This window comes from Schistocerca americana, unplaced genomic scaffold, assembly GCF_021461395.2.
Source record: "Schistocerca americana isolate TAMUIC-IGC-003095 unplaced genomic scaffold, iqSchAmer2.1 HiC_scaffold_582, whole genome shotgun sequence".
Taxonomy (NCBI): domain Eukaryota; kingdom Metazoa; phylum Arthropoda; class Insecta; order Orthoptera; family Acrididae; genus Schistocerca; species Schistocerca americana.
In genome coordinates this window covers 7,501-12,500 of record NW_025726327.1, presented here as the reverse complement: position 1 = coordinate 12,500, position 5,000 = coordinate 7,501, and the positions used below count along the sequence as shown (strand labels likewise).

Genomic DNA, 5,000 nt, shown 5'->3' with positions numbered 1-5,000 from the left:
GTTGCACTCGCAGTCGCAAAAACGTACGGCAAGTATATTACCCGGAAGAGTCAATGACAGTCCAAGCCCCCCTGCGTGGGAAGAGTCTTCCTAGGCCATGACCCACCGGAAGGGCGCAGCGTCCCCCACCCCAGACATGTGACGTCACACTATCGGTATTGACGACTAGACTGATTCCTTATAATCATTTGCCATACACCGGTGGAAGCTGCCGAGACGAGTAACTACATAGCGGGCTCGCCGTGTCACTAATGTACAGAGATACAATAGTTTCGACTGGAACCGGAGTAAACGTATACACGGCGCTGATTAGTAATAGATAGAGCCATCAGAATACAGATAATGTATACAACTGTCCGTATACATGCTGAAAGACTCTGCTCACAATCACACGTCAGCCAGACACTCTTATCACGCACTACTCTCTGCCTGTAACAGGCACACAGACAATATGTAAGCACCAGCATGGAACAACACCCAGTGCATCCTCTCTGCCACATTAGACAATCCACACTATCATAACCAGACCGGGAGGTCCACTCGGAAAACAGAATATCCCACCCTTCCGACAACCACCATTGCTCAGCTAAGCCACCAACACCCACACATGTCCCACACAGGGGTGCACCCAACATCACAATACTGCCTCCTGTCACACCACACAAACAATGGCAGGAATGAAAGACACAGGTCTGCCACAAGCATGGAATCAGAGCGCCGCCTGTTATGAGCCAAAGGTGCACCCTGACGTGGCAAATCCGATGATGCCGCAGTCATTTACTTACGATAATCACAATCAACAAACCGGCCCCCCCCCCCCCCCCAAAACACCTTTCCTTACAACAATGTGTACCTTAACCTAACCCATATTGTGCCTTAACCTAACCCGTATTGTACCTTAACCTAACCCGTATTGTACCTTAACCTAACCCGTATTGTACCTTAACCTAACCCGTATTGTACCTTAACCTAACCCGTACTGTGCCTTAACCTAACCCGTACTGTGCCTTAACCTAACCCGTACTGTGCCTTAACCTAACCCGTACTGTGCCTTAACCTAACCTATGTTGCGCCTTAACCTAACCTATGTTGCGCCTTAACCTAACCTATGTTGCGCCTTAACCTAACCTATGTTGCGCCTTAACCTAACCTATGTTGCGCCTTAACCTAACCTATGTTGCGCCTTAACCTAACCTATGTTGCGCCTTAACCTAACCTATGTTGCGCCTTAACCTAACCCATGTTGCGCCTTAACCTAACCCATGTTGCGCCTTAACCTAACCCATGTTGCGCCTTAACCTAACCCATGTTGCGCCTTAACCTAACCCATGTTGCGCCTTAACCTAACCCATGTTGCGCCTTAACCTAACCCATGTTGCGCCTTAACCTAACCCATGTTGCGCCTTAACCTAACCCATGTTGCGCCTTAACCTAACCCATGTTGCGCCTTAACCTAACCCATGTTGCGCCTTAACCTAACCCATGTTGCGCCTTAACCTAACCCATGTTGCGCCTTAACCTAACCCATGTTGCGCCTTAACCTAACCCATGTTGCGCCTTAACCTAACCCATGTTGCGCCTTAACCTAACCCATGTTGCGCCTTAACCTAACCCATGTTGCGCCTTAACCTAACCCATGTTGCGCCTTAACCTAACCCATGTTGCGCCTTAACCTAACCCACGTTGCGCCTTAACCTAACCCACGTTGCGCCTTAACCCAACACACGTTGCGCCTTAACCCAACACACGTTGCGCCTTAACCCAACACACGTTGCGCCTTAACCCAACACACGTTGCGCCTTAACCCAACACACGTTGGGCCTTAACCCAACACACGTTGGGCCTTAACCCAACACACGTTGGGCCTTAACCCAACACACGTTGGGCCTTAACCCAACACACGTTGGGCCTTAACCCAACACACGTTGGGCCTTAACCCAACACACGTTGGGCCTTAACCCGCTCTGTAATTGTCATACGACGCGTTAAATTAGTGTAGTGTTGCCTAACTGCAACCCCCGCAATATAGTTTGCTACTCGCACTGCCCGGTCCCCAGAGTATCGCTTCATGTTAAACACCTTGCAGCTATACACTGTAATGCGGATGGCAGCAGGACGTACATGCTCAATGCCCTTCGCAGTTGTTCATTGGCATTCGCATGGCGAAGCACAGCCTACGTTGTGGTACGGCTTGTGTCAACTGTCCGCTGATGTTGTACGTCCAAATCACACACTGTACTGCACATTGGTCCTCATGTACTGAATGATACATCGTGGTACATGTGTGACCGTACCACGACTGCGCCAACAACGGCGAACCATACGGTCCAAATATTGTGCACTCAGCTACGTGTCGTCTCCCTATAAGAGCTGGATTGCAGTATGGTATGCCGTGGATGGCGATCAGCATGAGCCGTCTGTTGATGTAGTGGTGCGTGTTGTCAGACGTAGTCGTCTCTTCTCACACACCGTGATAGCATGGTGCACTGCGTTCCACATCTGCGACATGCGACAGAGGCCGGTTGACAGTCGTTCGCGCAATGGACATCGCATACGTACGGGGGCCACCTTCCACGTGTTCGCGAAGCGTGCACATGTTGTTGCGTGTATGTGGGCAGACATAGTGTGTCGTGACACCTGACACAGGCATGCAACAATCGTTGAATTTGCAAATGGCGATGGACGTCTACGTTTGCTGGTGACGTTACGCAAATGAACAACTGGTAAACCGTTGTGGTGCGGTTGTTCTCGCTAGAGGTGAATCAGTGATGGCGACGATCGGTTGAGCTACCAACCGGTTGTTTCAGCGATACCCACCATGCCCACGAACGTGAATGGCATGTGGGTGTGAAGCGATACGCGGCGGTGGCTGGGTGGGACCGTCCCCGGCCGGTGAGGGGGGGCCTCCCGGCGTGCTGGCCGCGCGGTGCGTGGGCGCACGCGCTACAGCCGGCTGGTGGGGGCGGCCAGTGGCAGGCGCGCCGGCCGACGGAGGCGGCAGGCGGCGCAGCTGCGCGCCGGCGCACCCTGCACGCGGCGCCGTGCGGCCAAAGTAGGTCCTCGCGGGCCCGGTGCGAAGCGCGGTGGACATCTGCAGTGTGCTGGTCCGATTGAGGACTGTGTGCGCTGAGGATGCGCCGCCGCCCGGCGCTCGGCGCCGCGACGCCGTCTGCTGCTCGGTCGCCTCTGCGGTTCTCGCAGGTGGATTGTATCGCAGCTGTGCGGACGTGTTGGCGCGTGCGCTGTGCTGGGAGAGTTCGCTTCGGCACCCAAGTGGGGCTTTTGTCCTTCTGTGGCGCTGGCGTTGGAGCTGCCGGCCACCGTAGGTGGCGCGTGTTGTCTCCCGCCGGCAATGCCACGACAGCACGCTCCCGGGCCTCTGTCGGCAGCGGCAAGCTCAGTTGGGAGCACGGGTGGTCGCACCTAAAGCGTCTACTCGCCAAACCCCGGGCGATTGCGCCTCTCTCGAACCCGACCAAGTACTTAGGACGGCGCTGCGCGCCGCCGGGACCTGAGAGGGTTTCGAGGTGTATTGTGCAGGGGAGCTCAGCCTCCTCCTGTTTGCAGAATAATTGAGCGGACGCTTGCGTGTTCGCGCGGGCCCCCGGGACACACTCCCGGGCGGCCGGCTGCTCAGCTCTAGTTGACGCAGCTCCCTGGTTGATCCTGCCAGTAGTCATATGCTTGTCTCAAAGATTAAGCCATGCATGTCTCAGTACAAGCCGCATTAAGGTGAAACCGCGAATGGCTCATTAAATCAGTTATGGTTCCTTAGATCGTACCCACGTTACTTGGATAACTGTGGTAATTCTAGAGCTAATACATGCAAACAGAGTCCCGACCAGAGATGGAAGGGACGCTTTTATTAGATCAAAACCAATCGGTCGGCTCGTCCGGTCCGTTTGCCTTGGTGACTCTGAATAACTTTGGGCTGATCGCACGGTCCTCGTACCGGCGACGCATCTTTCAAATGTCTGCCTTATCAACTGTCGATGGTAGGTTCTGCGCCTACCATGGTTGTAACGGGTAACGGGGAATCAGGGTTCGATTCCGGAGAGGGAGCCTGAGAAACGGCTACCACATCCAAGGAAGGCAGCAGGCGCGCAAATTACCCACTCCCGGCACGGGGAGGTAGTGACGAAAAATAACGATACGGGACTCATCCGAGGCCCCGTAATCGGAATGAGTACACTTTAAATCCTTTAACGAGTATCTATTGGAGGGCAAGTCTGGTGCCAGCAGCCGCGGTAATTCCAGCTCCAATAGCGTATATTAAAGTTGTTGCGGTTAAAAAGCTCGTAGTTGGATTTGTGTCCCACGCTGTTGGTTCACCGCCCGTCGGTGTTTAACTGGCATGTATCGTGGGACGTCCTGCCGGTGGGGCGAGCTGAAGGCGTGCGACGCGCCTCGTGCGTGCTCGTGCGTCCCGAGGCGGACCCCGTTGCAATCCTACCAGGGTGCTCTTGAGTGAGTGTCTCGGTGGGCCGGCACGTTTACTTTGAACAAATTAGAGTGCTTAAAGCAGGCAAGCCCGCCTGAATACTGTGTGCATGGAATAATGGAATAGGACCTCGGTTCTATTTTGTTGGTTTTCGGAACCCGAGGTAATGATTAATAGGGACAGGCGGGGGCATTCGTATTGCGACGTTAGAGGTGAAATTCTTGGATCGTCGCAAGACGAACAGAAGCGAAAGCATTTGCCAAGTATGTTTTCATTAATCAAGAACGAAAGTTAGAGGTTCGAAGGCGATCAGATACCGCCCTAGTTCTAACCATAAACGATGCCAGCCAGCGATCCGCCGCAGTTCCTCCGATGACTCGGCGGGCAGCCTCCGGGAAACCAAAGCTTTTGGGTTCCGGGGGAAGTATGGTTGCAAAGCTGAAACTTAAAGGAATTGACGGAAGGGCACCACCAGGAGTGGAGCCTGCGGCTTAATTTGACTCAACACGGGAAACCTCACCAGGCCCGGACACCGGAAGGATTGACAGATTGATAGCTC

General features: G+C 54.0%; 1 non-coding gene across 1 annotated transcript in view; it reads left to right on the top strand.

Annotated features, from left to right (window-relative positions):
* The first annotated feature begins 3,653 nt into the window (after positions 1-3,653).
* LOC124587148 overlaps positions 3,654-5,000 on the top strand; it is a 1,910-nt gene continuing 563 nt past the window's right edge. The window contains exon 1 of the ribosomal RNA XR_006975297.1: positions 3,654-5,000. This exon is cut by the window's right edge and continues 563 nt beyond it. This is a non-coding gene — a ribosomal RNA (small subunit ribosomal RNA).